The sequence below is a fragment of the Lissotriton helveticus genome, chromosome 7 (genome assembly GCF_964261635.1).
Source record: "Lissotriton helveticus chromosome 7, aLisHel1.1, whole genome shotgun sequence".
Classification (NCBI taxonomy): domain Eukaryota; kingdom Metazoa; phylum Chordata; class Amphibia; order Caudata; family Salamandridae; genus Lissotriton; species Lissotriton helveticus.
The window spans coordinates 1,207,529,714-1,207,548,573 of NC_136068.1; the positions used below are offsets into that span (position 1 = coordinate 1,207,529,714).

At 50.1% G+C, this 18,860-nt stretch overlaps 1 long non-coding RNA gene across 2 annotated transcripts in view; it reads right to left on the bottom strand.

The window, feature by feature from the left end:
- Window positions 1-18,860, bottom strand: part of LOC144770122 (uncharacterized) — a 369,248-nt gene that overhangs the window by 52,736 nt on the left and 297,652 nt on the right. For both annotated transcript variants that reach the window (XR_013598803.1, XR_013598804.1), the window contains exon 3: window positions 6,704-6,864. This is a non-coding gene — a long non-coding RNA (uncharacterized LOC144770122). The remainder of the gene's footprint in view (window positions 1-6,703; window positions 6,865-18,860) is intronic.

Sequence of the window (18,860 nt, forward strand, 5' to 3'; positions counted from 1 at the left end):
CTCTGTATAATTCTAGCCACGACCAGGCCTCCTCAGGGGTTTGGAAAAATTGGGTTGTACCGTCCAGGATCACTCTCAGCCTAGCCGGAAAGAGTAGCGAGTATTGTATGCCCTCCTCTCTCAGTTCCTTCTTGACCGCTAGGAACGTTGCTCTGCTCCTCTGAACTTCCTGGGTGTAGTCCGGGAAGATTGTAACCGGGCTATTGGCCACCTGGAAGGGTCCCGCAGATCTCGCCCTTTGTATCAACAAGTCACGGTCTTTGTAATGCAGGAGCCTGGTCACCATCGGTCTGGGGGGACGACCCTGCATGGGCGGGCGAGATGGGACCCTATGCGCCCTTTCTATCGAAAAGAACGGAGATAAGCCTTCAGGAGCAACGGTGGATCTGAACCAGTTCTCCATATACGCCACTGCATCGTCCCCTTCAATTTTTTCCGGCAGGCCCTCCACCCTTACGTTGTTTCGGCGGTTGCGACTATCGGAATCCTCCGCTCGTCTCTCCAGCGTTGCCAGTCGGGTCAGGATATCGGACAGTTTATGTTCCGCAGTTACCACCGCCGGTTTGAGCTCCTGGAGAAGCAGTTCGTTTTCTTTCACCCTATCGGAGAGTTTGGCGTGATCCGCCCTCAGGAGGCCCAGCCCCGTGGCTACCTGCGCTATATCCTGGTGCAATGTCTCCTTGGTCGCTGTGATCGCCTCCAATATATTGTCGAGGCGTGCATTCAGTCTGCGTTCCTGTGCCGATGCATCCGGGCATTCCTGGAGCGCGCCAACCTTACTCGGCTCAGTCGTCAGATCCTGGTTCAGCCCTGCCGCCAGTGCGCCACCGACATCAGCCATCTTGGAGAGCACACGGATTTTCGCCACAGCACCAGAGGGCGGGCTGTTCAGCCTTAGCCCCAATTCCCTGGGCAAGGCTACCCCTCTTTTCCAGCACTGCGCGCTCACCGGGTAGGAACTCTCCCTTTCCAACCTCGGGTCGCCCGGCGTGAGGGAGATCACACGAGCGATCAAAATGGCCGAAGTCCACTTGCTCCTCTCGGGAGCAAACCACCGCTCTGCAGCCGGCAGGCCCCTGTGTCATTCGAACACGGGTCTAGACCCCCCGCGTCCTCGTGCTTGCTGTTGATTTCCTGCTACTCCGTGCCCCGTTCCATGCGGGAGCGGAAAGCCTGAGGGGGAAAGGAGCCCGCAGTCCCTCCTCCTCCGCGGAGCTCCCAACCCAGATCTTTGCCTCAAGTCCTGCAGGGGCCCCCCAGCCGCCCGACGCGATGCCCGCCGGTGTCCCCCTGTTCAGTCCACTCTAAGTGTTGATGACAGCGCTATTCAAGGCCAGCACCGCTCCAGCGGGAGAAGCCCCACACTAGGCACTCCAAGAGCCTGCGTTCCGCTCCCCGCTATCTCTGCAAATCCTCCAGATGCCAGGGTTGCTCTCAGGACCCCCTGCCGAGCATCCGATCAGCCTCAGCTCCGGGGCCCTCTTCACAGTGCCGCCGCCCCGCAACCCCAGGGGTTTCCGCCTTCTCTGCCCCCGTCCGCCTTCCAACGTCGGCCCCGTCGTCACAGGGCAGCCCACTCCTTGAAGGCAGCCGAGAACAGCGGCGGGGGGAAGGGCCTCCCGGTTGCCGGCCGCGGAGCAGCTGAGCGCTCACCTTGTCGCGGACGCCGCCAGCCCCCTCCGTGTGGTCGGGCCTCTGTTCTGCCGTTCCCACCAGGCAGCCGCTCCCAAATCACTGCAGCCGGAAAGCGCCGTGGATCGGCGTTCCCCCAACTTCAACCGGAGCCGCCGCCATCTTAGGCCCTTGGTCGCACTTCCTCGGGATCGCCGCGCTGGTTCTCCACTCTGCCGTGGGGCATCCGCCGACTCCACAATTCTGGCCCCTATGAATCCGACGCGGAGGGCAGAGGCTCCGGACGTTTCGTCGGCTCGTTAGCGAGGGATTTCCAGGAGAAATGCGGGATCTGGGACGGAGCTCCAGGCTCACGCCGCCATCCCAGTCGGCGCCCAAACCACGCCCCCATCTACAAAGACCTTCATGCACAAAATCCAAAGCCTCAGGTTGCAAATCTACTTCTCAACCACCATCTCAGAAAGTACCCCAAGCAATCAGTCATGGTGTTAATAGCTCTACACCTCATGTGTGGGTTGAAATTCCATCATACTTTTATTCGTTTGCAAGTACGAGGTGCATCATATTTATTCAGATGCTCCAAACGTACCCAATTATTAACGAGCAAAAAAGGTAAATTTTCAGGGTTCTCATAAACTGAACGTTCCCCTCTTCCGAGGTGTCTACTGTGAATCATGATACTCCCCCGCATATTTGAAAATCAAGGCACATTACACATATAATTCTGAAGATGTGCAAACAATGCAATATAACAAAATTCCAGCATCCAAAGTGCACAATGCAGTATAGTAAAAAATCAATCAAGAGGTCATGACATGATGTAAACATCCAAAGTGCAAACTGCCCTTAAAGTGCACAGTGCTTGATTTCAAAAGATCCTTCAGTACTAAGGGGCTCATTAGGATAGCGTTTTTTCCGCATCCTCTGGGCCGGCGGAATCCACCGCCGGCCCGGAGGATGCGGAAAAACCGCAGCGGACCAACCAAAGACCCACCGCCACATTAGGATGGCTGGTGGGTCCTGTTTTCCGTCCGCAGCTTTTCCGCCGCGGTTGGCTTACAACCGCGGCGGAAAAGCTGTAATATGGTGACGGTGTCTCTCAGACACCGTCGACCATATTAGGATGCACAGAAAGAAATGCTTTTACACGGCAGATATTCCGCCGTGTAAAAGCATACGGTGCTTCACTGCGGGGGCCCGTTGCGGGCCCCCTGGGTAAAGGGGGGGTGGGGGGTGCACATGGGGGGTACCTATGGTACCCCCCTGCATATGTATGCAGCAATCGGCAGGCACCGCGCGGTGCCTGCTGCTTGCTGCATACATATGCAATGTATGCTTTTTTAACATTGCGGCGGGTGCAGCTTGAAGCTGCACCCGCCGCAATGTTAAATATCCAGGATGTGACCGCCAGGGTGGCGGTCACATCCTAATTTGCACGGAGGGACCGCCGCAGCCCATGCGGACGGTCCCTCCTACTCTAGGGTGGCGGACGGACGCAAGTCCGTCCGCCATCCTAATGAGCCCTAATGTCATGGGGTACAAAGTAACTCTTAACCGCACATACGTCAATGTCCTTAATCAACCATCCGTAAATTGCATGATATGAGGTCTTATGTTCCAATCATGTATAAAGTGCAATCTATTTGATAAGTGCAGTATTTACAAAGTGCTCTATGCAATATAACTATAAAATGCAATATTCAAAAAGTGTCCTGTAAAGGGTAAAACTAGTCTTTTCCTGGACCCTCGTGAGTTCATCTTTTTAAGGAACCTTTAACATATTTGTACTAACCAGCAAATCCTGCATTATAGATTGATGGAGGAAGGAAGAGAGGGCTAAAGAAGAGGAGAAAGAAGTCCGAAGGAGGATGGGAAAAAGACGAGAAGGAAGCAAAAAAAGTCAAAGCGGGTATGGAACACTTTAAAACCCTTCCCAATCATTATAATCTTTCAATCAGTGTGGTCTCTTGTTTAGTGCTGAGGAGTAGTAGTCCCAATCAATTTCACAGTTACGGATGTACATAAAGTTCTGCATCTTGTCTCCTTTATTTCTTTTCCCAACCACTTCCCCTTGGGTGAGCTCGAATGTGTTTGATGCCACAATAACTGAACGTTGCCAAGGATCTGTTGTGGAATTATTCAAAATGGTACGCCAAGGGATAATTCCTGTCGCCGTTTTTTATGGCTCTTATGAGCTGCAAAATCCTTAATTTCAACTTGTTAATTGTACTTCCCACGTACAACTTATCACAGCCACATTTGAGAACCTAAATGACATAGTCCAAGTTGCAAGTCTCTTTGAGGTTATTCGTGGACCCAGCCGCACAATCTCCCAGAGATGTTCATCCTTCTTCAGGGAATGCCAGTTCTTTAGAAGAATTCTTTTGATATTGGGTTGCGCCATATTTTATTCGAACAATAACCTTTTCACTCCATGACCTTTTTCACTCAAACTTTTATTCTGTGAATACAACTGTAGTTCCCTTCTTTTTTTATTGGCTCTCCTTCATGCATCTTCCAATACTCCATTGGGATACACTCATTTACGATTAAATTAAAAGATATACAGCACTTAATTGGTCTGTTCCTTGAAATATGTTCCCTAGATCGAGGAAGCAGCCTTGAGGAAAGTGTGACTACAGGCGTCCCTCTTCCCCCGTTTGGACTCATGATGCCTCATTGAGGCGTATAATAATACAGTAAACTTTATAACTAAGGGAGTGGAAACTGGGAGTAACCTTCCTAGGTCCTGACGAAAAGCCTTGGGGTAGGGTTTGAAAGTAGTTGACCAGAGAAACCCATGAACATGACCCCTAGAGCATCTATTTTTCCCCTTATTTTAGTCATATCGACTAGAGTTGCTAATAAATTATATTTTCATACTAACCAGATACTTTCAATTCTTTTTTTCCAATAAACCCCCCACTCCTATTTTCTTTCATCTGGAAATGCCCTAACATTTTCAGTGCTCCCATGTACTCGTAGGGCGAAGCTCACCCCATTCCGCAGTGGGATGGGAAGAACCCAATGATGAAGCATGCCACCAAGGAGTAAGTCTGGTGGGTGAGGGTTACTTAAGGAAATGTGTTTCTTTTCTCTCAATAAACATTTAGGAGGGTAGAAAGAATGAGCATAATTCACTTTGGACTAGAGTGACTCTCTTTGCTTTATGTGTAGGATGTGGGTAAACCACGGTATTACCCAGCGCTAAAAAGCCTACTTACTGTCTAGGGTAGTTAATGTACAGAACAAATGAAAATAAAACTTTAAATTACATATTGCTCAACGAAGATGATATATTTCTCTCTATTTGGAGAAGTGTGGCTCACTGGTTAGAAGCGGCAGACCCTGATGCAGAGGTCTGACCCGGGACCAGGGTTCAATTCCCGACGCGGCAGGGTCTTGGGCTCAATGTCCACGGACTCGGTGCCTACTCTAATCATGGGTCCCACTCTGCAACTCTGGGCAATAGCTTGCTTAATCTCCACAACGGCCCCGAAAGCGCTGGGATGCCTGGCTTCACCTTGGGGGTGCCCAGTAGGGGGCATCTCACAGGGAAAGCCAGGAAGGGTTCCACAGCGGTATACAGCGCCAGGATGCCTGAAAGGTGATAGTGCGCTTTACAAGTATACATACATTTACATTTACATATAGATGGCCGAAAGAAATAGAGGGGCCAATATTGATGCTGAGAAAATTGGAGAAAATATCAGATTTGGGGGTCAACTGAAGGAAATCCATACACTTCCTAGTATGCATGTGAGAACCTTCAGTGGAGCTACACATGATGAGAGGTGACCTGAAGTGGGAGGCAAATACTATTGAATAGCTGAGGGTCCATATTTACTGGACAGTAGAAGATCTGGTGGTAGAAGGGAACATAATAACGGCTACTGGGAACATGAGGAGTTGTGTGAACTTTTGGAAAACAATCCCATTAGCAGCATTAGGAAGGATAGCTTTTGCAAAAATGGTGACTCTGCAATGATTACTTTACTACTTCTCCACCCTCCCTGTGAAACTTGGCATGAAACTATTTCTAGAAATAGACATTCCCCTGGTAGATCTCATTTGGAGAGCCGGATGCCACTGGCTATCATTGGCAAAATTACAGCTGTCTTTGCAGGAGGGGGGGACTGCAGCCCCAGATTATGGAATGTTCTATCTGGCCGGACAGCCCTGATGCTTTACCAGATGGGTAGACCTTTCGCTTTTGCATAGAGTGGAGGAGAGGCGGAGTATACCATCTCTCACTGACATAATGATCCTCCTGACTAAACCCAACATTGAAGTCTGGAACAAGTCCGGAACAAGTCGATACAGATCTGGGTGCTCCACTATAGCTGGGACAGAGCACAAAGATGTCCAACCAATGCAGTTGGCTGTGGGAGCTGAAAAAGGGAATGGCAGCAGAAGGCATATTGCTACACATAGAGGCAACATGAGGAATAAGTCCCCCTGGCTTTACAAGGGCTTGGGATGACTTACAGGCAGCTTTGGAAGATGCAGAAGGAGATACCCTCACACATTACATAGGGAGTCAAAGCCCAGAAGTGGGGTAGGGTGAAAATCACACTGCACCATTGGCTGACTTAAAGGGATAGGCTAACCCTTGTATGGAAGCTTTGAATGACTGGGATTACTGGCCATGCGGAGCTTGAGGAACCTGACACTGTGGGGGCTGTGGGGGGCGGAATGGGCAACACAAATCAGCAAGGGAGGGAGGAATGAGTGACCCGGGACTGCATACCCCCTTTATTGAGACAGGGACAATTGAACCAGAATTGATCTGAGGCCTCCTCCCCTCATTGGGGCTTTACAACTGAGATGCATTTGGATGTACAGCGAGATGAGAACCCCCATGTATTATTGGGACGGTGTAAATGCCACTGTTTACTTTTTGATTGTTCATGTAAGACTAATTAAAATATGTGTTTATAAAAAATATATGAAGTATCCTAAGCAACATTATATGTCTTGAGAGAAATCAATATCTACTTTACAAAGAGTTTGAAAAAGATAATATCAGTGGTACCACGTGCTTGAGGTGCATAAGATTACAGCCACTCACCAGGTGGATGATGATTCCACAGGTATGGGTAAAAGTTCAACATCCTTCTATTCGCGTTATTTTCTTGTAATAGCGTCTTACAGGGGGTTATCACCCAAATCACACACCATAGTGACATATACAGGTTGCCTTTTCAAAGTCTCTGATCCTGGATTGAATACCTGAAAAAGTTAGAGAAGATTGGCAAAGAATCAAACGTAAAAAACAGTTCAATATTAACAAAATCTTTACACACAATTTAGTAGAAAACAAATCCAAGTAGATAAGCTACAACTGTAACGAGAGTTCTGTTGTGTCATGAGGCATACAGACATAAGAGACTGTCGATGAATGGACAAGTTACATTTTCTATGCTCATTTCCAAATTATTTTTCCACGCTTTCGTTTTCCCATGAATCATCTTTTTAGACAGTGAATACTGACTCTGAGCAGACAATGTCTTGGATGTACATAGGATTGAAGTCACTCAATGTATATTTGCAGATCAGCTGGTTGGAACAATTCAATTGTGTTCCTTTTTTCCCCCTCTCAGTACAGACAGAAATCAAATTTTCCCCTGATTCTAATATCCCTGACAATGTCCCATTAGATCCGAAATATCATGCCCAGACAGTAAGGAAGCTATTTACATAGTTCCTGTTTTGCCACCAGTCCTATTTCTTTCTCATTGTCAAAGCTTACCATGTCACCACTTTAGATTTAACTGCATGTGTACTGTCTAGCCAATGATCAACCTTTGCTCTCAAGATGTGACATGCAGCGGATGCTGAAGGAAGGCGGATGGCCACGTGGCCTGAGTATATATATGTGGTAATTACTGCACATATTCAGACTCACCGGCATGGAGAAATTCCCTGCTCCACCACAAGGTATTGGTAGTTCCTATAAAGGAATTGATTATGAATGACTCCTTAAAATGTGCCACTTCCTCACAAAATACTGTTTGCACTATGGGCAGCTGTTAGAACCGGGGTCTCTAGTTGGCAGGGGTATGCACCCTAGTACAAGTAGGGACCACCGCTTCCGACCTGGTAGCTTGGCGCAGAGCAGCAAAGGCGTAACTTCAGAGGCAATGTGTAAAGTATTTGTGCAACACCCAACGGCGATGACACAGTAAAAACACTCACAAAAGGAACACCACACCAGTTTTGTATAAGAATAAGAATTTCTTTATCTAAAAATTATGTGAGAACCAAAAGCAGGTAAATCCAGCTCCAGGCAAGATCAATAATAAAAAGGATTCCAGTTTCCAAGCAAGATCAATAATCAAAAAGAATGAATCCAGTTCCCAGGCCTGATCAATAATAAAAAGGATTCCAGTTTCCAAGCAAGATCAATAATCAATAAGAATGAATCCAGTTCCCAGGCCTGATCAAATCACCAAAAGCTCATGTGTGCCAAGGGCTCCTGCTGGTAATGTCTTTCTCACAGTGTCCTTGGATGGCAAAAGTTCACTTGAGGTAGGTTCTTATGGTCAAAATTCACTGGGGGAAGGTTCTTAGGCCAAAGTTCCCTTGTAGCGTAATAAGTGTGCCTCTCATAGAAATGATGCTCCCAGCGTAGGAAGTGCGGCTGCCCAGGCGCTGCTGGTAATGTTAAAAAATGCCCCAGTGTCAATTACCAAGTAATTATGCCCCCGTAGGCCGGTCAGTGAAGGACGGTTCCCAGCCAAGCACAAAGCTCACACTCCAGCTACCCGGCCAACCCGCACCCCGCCCCCTCGCAGCAGCCTGGTTGCACTGAGGCGTTACCTGGGGTGGTGGTTGCGGGCGCGGGTTCGAGGCTCCTCTCCCCTGGGGGCCTTGGGCTCAGCAGGCGCTGCACGGGTGGGGGTCACAGCCACACTGCGCTCCTTCAGCACAGCGCTTAACAGTGCCTCCAAGTCCTGGGCAACGACGGAGCCTCCTGCCACACAGCGCTTCGCTTCTCAGCGCTACACAGCGCGCTCCGGTCCCAGTTGTGGTGACCTCAGAGCCAGTTTCAGTCGGCTTGCGCCAGAAGCAGAGGCAATCACAGAGCCCTCGGGAGGATCACGGGGCAAGCAGTGCTGAGGGCAGGCACAGCGTTGCAGGGCAAATCTTGAGTGTTGTTGCTGTTCCAAAGGGCAGTCTTTAAAATGCTGTGGTCCAAGGACAGGTAGTTTCCTTTAGCTTAAAAAGGGTGCAGTCCCAAAAAGGCAATCTTTAAAAGGTTGAAGATTCTTTAAAATGTGATTGAAAGAAAAGTAGTTCCTTTGGGATGTTGTAGAGACACTCTGGTGGTGATGTTGCAGTCTCCCATGCAGGGCAGGATCAGCAGACAGTAGGGCAGCTCAGCAGGTTGTGGGGCAGCAGTTCCTTGGAGCAGTCAGCCTCCTTCCCAGTGGCAATCCTCTTGCGCAGCAGTCCTCACTCCAGCAGGGATTCTTCCAGGTCCAGCAGTGTAACAACATGTGAGGCCAGGACCCTCCCTTATATATCTTTTTAGTCTAGGGGCTAGAAAGTGGTGGAAGTCTCTGGAAGGGTCTGGGGGCAGGGGCTTCTGGAAGAGTCCAGGGAGTTCTGGTATGTTCCCTGCCTTCCCTGACCTAGCTGTCACAGTGACGAGAGACAGGCCGTTAAGGCTACAGTGGGCAGCCCATCACAGCTCATCCCAGGGAAGAAGGTGTGAATCACCACTCCCACCTCCCAACCCAGGCAGGCTATCAGTATGCAGAGGGGAGGGGGGAGTCTGCAGCCTAATCTAAGTGTAGGCAGGAAAAGGTCCACTGTATAAAAGTGGGATCCCTAGCGAAGGAATGCCCAAACCCTATATATCATTGGAAAGGGTTCCCCGCCCCGAGTCCAACAAGACCAAACATGATAGACTTATTAGGTCCCTGTCAGAAGTTAGTCCATGAGGGGAGGTTCCCAATGTTAGCCTATGGAGGATTAAGCCTTACTGCGTTAGCAGTGGTTTGTGGCAGATATGCCAGCCTCAAAAGGTTTTAGGGGAGAGCACCTGCACCTCAGCACTGTTTAGCAGTGGTGAGGCGCCCAGAGTCCTAAGTCCAAAAAAAATAGGATAAAAATGGGAGGCAAAAAGGGCAAAAATGTAGGGGAGACCACCCCAAGGCTGACAGGTCTAACACATGTCCCCCCCAGCTGAAAGTGGGGAGAACTACCCAACCTCTAGGGAGTTCTCATCACTAAGGCGGAAAAACCTAGAGAGACCATCAGCATTGGCGTGGTCTACTCCGGGTCTGTGTTCCACCCTGAAGTCCATCCCCTGTAGAGAAATGGACCACCTCAACAATTTGGGAATCTCGCCCCTCATTTGCATGAGCCACCTGAGGGGCCGGTGGTCAGTCTGAATCAGGAAGTGGGAGCCAAACAAGTATGGCCTCAGCTTCTTCACAGCCCAGACCACCGCGAAGGCTTCTCTCTCTATCGCACTCCACCGCTGTTCTCGGGGGAGCAGCCTCCTGGAGATGAAGGCTACTGGTTGGTCCCTTCCCTCCTCATTGAGTTGCAAAAGTACCGCCCCTATGCCATGCTCTGAGGCGTCCGTTTGGACAATGAACTCTTTGGAGAAGTCAGGGGCCCTGAGCACAGGAGCGGTGCACATGGCCTGCTTTAGAGAGTCAAAGGCTTTTTGGCAAGCCTCTGTCCAGATCACTTTCCTAGGGTATTTCTTAGAGGTTAGCTCAGTCAAGGGGGCCACAATGGTGCCTTAGCCCTTGACAAATCTGCGGTAGTAACCTGTGAGGCCCAGGAATGCCCTGACATCAGTCTGTGTTTTGGGAGGCTCCCAGGCCGGGATGGTTTCTATCTTGGCCTGTAGGGGCTGCACCTTGCCCCCGCCTAGCAAGTGTCCTAGGTAGACTGCCGACCCCTGCCCTATCTGGCATTTGCTAGCTTTGATAGTCAGGCCTGCCTGCTGCAGAGCCTGAAGCACTTCCTGGAGGTGACCCAAATGGTCCTTCCAGCTGCTACTGAAGACAGCTATGTCGTCCAGGTAGGCAGCAGAGAAGGCCTCTAAACCGGAGAGGACCCGGTTCACCAGCCGTTGGAAGGTGGCAGGAGCATTTTTCAGCCCAAAGGGCATCACTCTAAACTGGTAGTGGCCCTCTGGGGTGGAAAAGGCGGACCTCTCTCTAGCTCCGTCTGTTAGGGCGATCTGCCAGTACCCTGACGTGAGGTCAAAAGTACTCAGGTATCGGGCAGCCCCTAGTCGGTCAATGAGCTCATCCGCCCTAGGGATAGGATGAGCATCAGTCTTGGTCACAGAGTTCAGTCCCCTGTAATCCACACAGACCCTAAGTTCTCGTGTGGTGCCTGGTGGAGCAGCTTTTGGTACCAGAACCACCGGACTGGACCAAGGACTGTTGGAGGGCTCTATCACCCCCAACTCCAGCATCTTAGCGACTTCACTCTGGATGCTGGCCTTCACCTTATCTGACAGCCTATAAGATTTGGACTTGACAGGGGGGCTGTCTCCTGTGTCCACATCATGGGTACACAGGTGGGTAATCCCAGGGATAAGGGAGAACACTGAGGAGAACTGCCCCAGGACCTGGCGGCAGTCCCTCTGTTGCTCAGGAGTCAAGGATAGGGAGAGAACCACTCCCTCTACTGACCCATCCTTCTCTTTAGCAGCAAAGAGGTCCGGGAGAGGCTCACTTTCCTCTTCCTCAGCCCCATCAGTTACCATCAGTAAGGTAAGCTCAGACTTCTCATGGTGGGGTTTGAGGCGGTTGGCGTGTAGCACCCTGTGGGGCTGCCTGGGGGTCTTAAGGTCCACTAGGTAAGTGGCTTGCCCTTCTTCTCAAATATCTCATAAGGGCCAGTCCAGCGATCCTGGAGGGCACTAAGCTCCCCAGGCTCCATGACCCACACCTTCTGTCCAGGTTATAGCTCCACAGGGTGAGAGTTCTGGTCGTACCATTCCCTCATTACCGCCTGGCTGGCCTCTAAGTTGTCAGAAGCTTGTTTCCACAACTTAGCCATTTGGCTACGGAAGGCCAGTATGTAGCTCACTACATCCTGGGGAAGCCTCTTTGGAGTCTTCTCCCACCCATCCTTCACTAAACTTAGAGGTCCCCTAACAGGGTGACCGTACAAGAGCTCGAAGGGGCTGAAACCCACCCCCTTCTGCGGTACCTCCCTGTAGGAAAACAGCAAACAGGGCAAGAGGATGTCCCACTTTTTCCTCAGGCCCTCAGGCAGACTCCTGATCATGCCCTTTAGGGTCTTGTTAAATCTCTCCACGAGACCATTGGTCTGTGGGTGGTAAGGGGTGGAGAACTTATAAGTAACCCCACACTCCTTCCACATGGCTTGCATGTAGGCAGACATAAAATTGGTACCCCTGTCGGACACCACCTCTTTGGGAAAACCCACTCTGGTAAAAATCCCCATCAGGGCCCGTGCCACTGCAGGTGCAGTGATGGTTCTCAGAGGAATAGCCTCTGGGTACCGGGTGGCGTGGTCCACGAGAACCAGGATAAACCTGTGACCAGAAGAAGTCGGTGGATCCATAGGCCCAACAATGTCGATGCCCACCCTCTCAAAGGGGGTGCTAACGACAGGCAGCGGTTCCAGGGGAGCCTTCAGCTTAGTCCTTGTTTTCCCACTGGCTTGGCAGGTCAGACAGGTCCTGCAGAAGGTATCTGAGAAGACCCTCATCTGCGGCCAATAAAAATGTGGGACAAGCCTAGCAAATGTCTTGTCTTGGCCCAAGTGTCATGCCAAAGGGATCTCATGGGCCAGTTCCAAAAGAAAGGCCCTGTAGCACTGGGGGACCACTAAGGCCCTTGATGACCCATGCACAGGAGCCTTGGGCTCACTGTAAAGAAGCCCATCCTCCCAGTAAATATGATACTTTGCGGAGGCATTGCCTGCTGCTTGGGCTTCAGCCTGTCGCCTCATACCCTCAAGGGTAGGACACTCCTTCTGTGCCCGGCAAAACTCCTCCCTGGTGGGCCCTCCTTCCACCTGCCACCCTGCAGGGGTAGGTAGGTCCCCCAAGGGAACAACGTCCCCCTCCGTGGACTCCGGTGCGACCTCCTCAGGGGCCCCATCCATCTCAAGGGGTGACTGCACCGGGGCGGGCTTCCCATGCCCTCGGGCTCCGCCCTTCTTAGCAGCTGGCTGGGCCATTTTTCCAGGCTCCAGCCCTGGCTGACTCCCTTTCCGGGCAGCCATAGACCGTGTGGTAGCACAAATCCACTCCGGTAACCCCAGCATCTCCACATGCGCTTTGAGCTCCACCTCCTTCCAGGCAGTATGCTCTAGGTCATTCCCTAACAGACAGTCCACTGGCATGGCACGGCTCACAGCAACTCTTAAAAGGCCTGAAACCCCTCCCCACTCAAATGGAACCTGTGCTATGGGATAGTGACCCCCCCTGTTGTCAGCCATCACAACTGGATGGACTGCATCAGGAATTATTTGCTCTGGGGACACCAGCTGACTCCTTACCATAGTCAGGCTGGCACCTGTGTCCCTCAGGGCCTCCATCCCCTGACCATTGAGGGTGACCCACTGCCTATACTTGGTAGTATTTGAGGGCACATGGACCTGAGGAACCATCTCACTGTCTCCCAGAGACACTAGGACAAGCCCTGCCCCCTCACTCCCATCATCTAGGGACTGCTCCTCCCCAAGCGCTACACTAGCCACCCCGGGGTTTTTACCTCCAGCGGCCTGTGGTGCTCTCTTGCGACACTTGGGATCCCCCTTGTAGTGTCCAAGTTTACCACACTCATAGCACCGGACACTTCTGGGCTGCTGACCTTTGTCAGGATAAGTGGGCTTTTGGTGGCCAGATTGGGGCTGGGACCCAGACCCTTTCCCTTGTGAATTATTTTGGGGGCCTTTGGAGAACTCTTTCTTTTTGTCTCCCCCCTCTTTCCTCTGGTGGGAACCCTGACCACCCCTTTGGGAGTCCCCCCCAGAACCCTTGTTGGACACCCTGGTACTGACCCAGGTGTCCGCCTCCTCCGCAAGCTTCCTAGGATTGGTCAACTTGCGGTCAACCAGGTGTTGGCGCAGCTCTGGAAAACATTTCTCTAGAAGGTGCTCTCTTAAAAACAAGTCATACAACCCTTCATAGTCATGCACATTGCTGCCCCGCACCCAACTATCTAAAGCTTTACTAGCGTAGTCCAGGAAGTCTACCCAGTTCTGTGTGGGAAGTTTGTGGCTATTCCTAAACCTCTGCCTATAGCTCTCAGGGGTAAGACCGAACCTCTTAAGCAATGCGGCTTTCATGACAGAATAGTTAGTCTGGTCTTCCTTCTCTAGGTAAAGGAGGGTGTCCCTAACATCTGGAGGTAGGTACTTATACAAACCACCCCCCCCAATAACTCTCTGGGACCCCATGGGCTCTTAAAGACACCTCATAGGCGGCTAACCACTTATCAATATTATCCCCCACCTTAAAACTGGCCATCACATCTTTAGACATAAAGACCCTGGACTCACGTGAAGCTTCCATAGGTACGCTGCCACCATTCTTGTTGCTGTTGGCCCCTACTTCTAGGGCCCGGATTTCCAGTTCCTTCAGGCTGAGCTCATGGGCAAGTTCTTTTTCCCGCATAGCCAGTCGCTTGTTCTCGCGATCCTGCTCCATGGCCCACCTTTCTCTTTCCCGCTCTTTCTCCAGCTTGGCAAGCTCCAACCTGAGCTGTCTCTCCTCCCTCCTGTCCTCCAGGTCCTCTAAGGACAGGCTCTTCACTGACACACTACTGCCTGCCCTGGAAGGTACCCTTGTACCTGGTAACAAATTACCATTTCCCGCCAAGTGCAGTAGGTCAAGATTTCCTGTGGTGTCGTTCTCCGGTCTTTGCCCGTCCCCATCTCCTTCTGGGTGGGCTGTTACCCATGCTCTCAAGGCTTTCTGAAGCTCTGCCTTCTTCGCGCTTCGCTTGAAGGGCACCCCTTTCTCCTCGCAGAATTCCTTGAGTTGTGCCACTGTGTAAACTTCCAGATTGGCCAGCTCGAATTCCATATTGCTAGGTAGGGCCTCAGACGTTTGTAGAGAAAACCAAATGGGACTTAGGCAAAAGGACTTTTAAAAAGAGCAGCCAGTCAGGGAGAATTTTAAAAAAGAATTCAAAAATGCCAATTGGAGAGGGTAGACAAAAATTCAGTAGAGTCAGGTGTAGGGTTGCGGTGTACACTGCGTCGCTGCGTGGTGTTACACAAGCACAAGTCCTATCCCACCGCTCGATCACCAATGTTAGAACCGGGGTCTCTAGTTGGCAGGGGTATGCACCCTAGTCCAAGTAGGGACCACCGCTTCCGACATGGTAGCTTGGCGCAGAGCAGCAAAGGCGTAACTTCAGAGGCAATGTGTAAAGTATTTGTGCAACACCCAACGGCGATGACACAGTAAAAACACTCACAAAAGGAACACCACACCAGTTTTGTATAAGAATAAGAATTTCTTTATCTAAGAATTATGCGAGAACCAAAAGCAGGTAAATCCAGCTCCAGGCAAGATCAATAATAAAAAGGATTCCAGTTTCCAAGCAAGATCAATAATCAAAAAGAATGAATCCAGTTCCCAGGCCTGATCAATAATAAAAAGGATTCCAGTTTCCAAGCAAGATCAATAATCAATAAGAATGAATCCAGTTCCCAGGCCTGATCAAATCACCAAAAGCTCATGTGTGCCAAGGGCTCCTGCTGGTAATGTCTTTCTCACAGTGTCCTTGGATGGCAAAAGTTCACTTGAGGTAGGTTCTTATGGTCAAAATTCACCGGGGGAAGGTTCTTAGGCCAAAGTTCCCTTGTAGCGTAATAAGTGTGCCTCTCATAGAAATGATGCTCCCAGCGTAGGAAGTGCGGCTGCCCAGGCGCTGCTGGTAATGCTAAAAAATGCCCCAGTGTCAATTACCAAGTAATTATGCCCCCGTAGGCCGGTCAGTGAAGGACGGTTCCCAGCCAAGCACAAAGCTCACACTCCAGCTACCCGGCCAACCCGCACCCCGCCCCCTCGCAGCAGCTTGGTTGCACTGAGGCGTTACCTGGGGTGGTGGTTGCGGGCGCGGGCTCGAGGCTCCTCTCCCCCTGGGGCCTTGGGCTCAGCAGGCGCTGCACGGGTGGGTGTCACAGCCACACAGCGCTCCTTTAGCACAGCGCTTAACAGTGCCTCCAAGTCCTGGGCAACGACGGAGCCTCCTGCCACACAGAGCTTCGCTTCTCAGCGCTACACAGCGCGCTCCGGTCCCAGTGGCGGTGACCTCAGAGCCAGTTTCAGTCGGCTTGCGCCAGAAGCAGAGGCAATCACAGAGCCCTCGGGAGGATCACGGGGCAAGCAGTGCTGAGGGCAGGCACAGCGTTGCAGGGCAAATCTTGAGTGTTGTTGCTGTTCCAAAGGGCAGTCTTTAAAATGCTGTGGTCCAAGGACAGGTAGTTTCCTTTAGCTTAAAAAGGGTGCAGTCCCAAAAAGGCAATCTTTAAAAGGTTGAAGATTCTTTAAAATGTGATTCAAAGAAAAGTAGTTCCTTTGGGATGTTGTGGAGACACTCTGGTGGTGATGTTGCAGTCTCCCATGCAGGGCAGGATCAGCAGACAGTAGGGCAGCTCAGTAGGTTGTGGGGCAGCAGTTCCTTGGAGCAGTCAGCCTCCTTCCCAGTGGCAATCCTCTTGCGCAGCAGTCCTCACTCCAGCAGGGATTCTTCCAGGTCCAGCAGTGTAACAACATGTGAGGCCAGGACCCTCCCTTATATATCTTTTTAGTCTAGGGGCTAGAAAGTGGTGGAAGTCTCTGGAAGGGTCTGGGGGCAGGGGCTTCTGGAAGAGTCCAGGGAGTTCTGGTATGTTCCCTGCCTTCCCTGACCTAGCTGTCACAGTGACGAGAGACAGGCCGTTAAGGCTACAGTGGGCAGCCCATCACAGCTCATCCCAGGGAAGAAGGTGTGAATCACCACTCCCACCTCCCAACCCAGGCAGGCTATCAGTATGCAGAGGGGAGGGGGGAGTCTGCAGCCTAATCTAAGTGTAGGCAGGAAAAGGTCCCCTGTATAAAAGTGGGATCCCTAGCGAAGGAATGCCCAAACCCTATATATCATTGGAAAGGGTTCCCCGCCCCGAGTCCAACAAGACCAAACATTATAGACTTATTAGGTCCCTGTCAGAAGTTAGTCCATGAGGGGAGGTTCCCAATGTTAGCCTATGGAGGATTAAGCCTTACTGCGTTAGCAGTGGCTTGTGGCAGATATGCCAGCCTCACAAGGTTTTAGGGGAGAGCACCTGCACCTCAGCACTGTTTAGCAGTGGTGAGGCGCCCAGAGTCCTAAGTCCAACAAAATATAGGATAAAAATGGGAGGCAAAAAGGGCAAAAATGTAGGGGAGACCACCCCAAGGCTGACAGGTCTAACAGCAGCATTTACAAGTAGTGCAATATAATGTACTCCAGGATTTCCCCCCTTTTAATTTCAGCTGCTGAAACCTGTCCATATTAAACAAGGAAATAAGACCCACTATATACCAGAAATTTGGTGTGAAAAACACCAAAAATCCTACATTTACCACATTTTTAGGAGTAAGCACGCACCTAGTGAATTCTAAAATCCAGAGAATGGGATTCGCGAGATGCGACAAATAACCCCAGACCCACTGAGGCATTTGTAATCAAACCTTTTGTGGTAAATTAAAAGAAAGCCTAAGAACAGTGAGAGGTCGAGGGGGTATTATGGAAGGTGTTTTCTTTACTGCATGTGCTGCAAAATCTACTTCTAGATTTTAAAGCAAGCCTGCCTGTTTATTAATGATATAGCAGCTTACAAACCTGCAATACTATGTGGTGTCAGATGAGGGCGCAGTCATGTTTTCTCTTTGATTCAATGATGTGTTATTTGAACTTAAAAACAGGTGCTGGCATGTCTGCTTCTACAGTGACTCAGTGTCGAGACATTCCCTAGTTGAAGAGGATTCCTCAGGATGAGCAAACTTTTATGCCTGTTTGCCTCACCGCAGTGTACAAATGACAGCTTGATGACACTGGAATATTAGAAAGAGATACAGCACTGTGTACTTCTATAGCAGTCTGTTTATATCATTACTGTGCATTTTGATTACATATGCTGCAGGTGGTGCTACTGACAATACGTTACAGTACAAACAAACAAGTGTATCTTGTATGGGGATCATTGGTATAATATATTTTAAAGGAACACTGATCCCTACAAAAGGCAAACGTGATTTAGAATAACCACAATTGTTATTGTTACAAATGCCAGTCTCCGTTTCATGGTTGTCATGGTTCCAGCAGTCCTGGAGTTTTTGGCGCCATCCAGCCAAGTAAACGAAATCAGTGAATGACAGTGGTGCTGAGCCCATCACACTGCCCTCGAGGTGCTGCCTCAATGATGGTCACTACAAGCACAGCGTAAAGCTGCAGTCCTTCCGGTTTGCATGAGTAAAGCCCGAGCTGGAGCACTAGTCTAGCACAGAATGTGTGTCGCTTGTCAGGGCTGAGCACTACTGCGGCACTCTTGGCTGCATTATCCAGCACTAGGTTTAAGGGTGTTTTTGCATCAAACTCACCAACTTCCTCTGATTCCACTTCTGATGTTTCTACAGTGCCAGCGGTGCATCTCTTTGGAAGTATAATGCAGAGCCAAGGCAAGAATATTCTAAGGATATTATTCTTGATTCAATAATCTACTGTGAGTAGACAGCGTTCGCACGTTTCTTAGTTAAAATACCGGTGCTTGTCCATATTTTCAGGTTTGGGGCGGTAGGGGAAACTGGAAGTCGAATCCATTGTTGTGTGAAATGCTCTCCATTCACGTTTAACATGACACTGGTCTCTGTTTGCTCTAATAGTAATTTGGGAATGGTTTAGGCAGGTCGATACTACATTGATATTCCCATTTTTTATGACAATACCAGCCATGGCAGTAAAATACTTACTGGCCAGATAACAGGCCTTTATGCAGAAGTTTGTAAATTTTGCTTTGGTGCTGGCTGCCACTTTTAAATATGCAACAATCGAAATCTCCAAGTGTTCCTACATCGCATGAAAATTATTTGGCCAGTGTCTCCCTTAATGTTATTTCACAATTTGGATAATAACACACCTCCTTATCCCATCATAAATTATTTCATGGTTCCTGTACTGGACGGACATCATTGAATCATTCGAAGAATCTTGGATTTACTGATTATGAAGTTGTGATCCCCA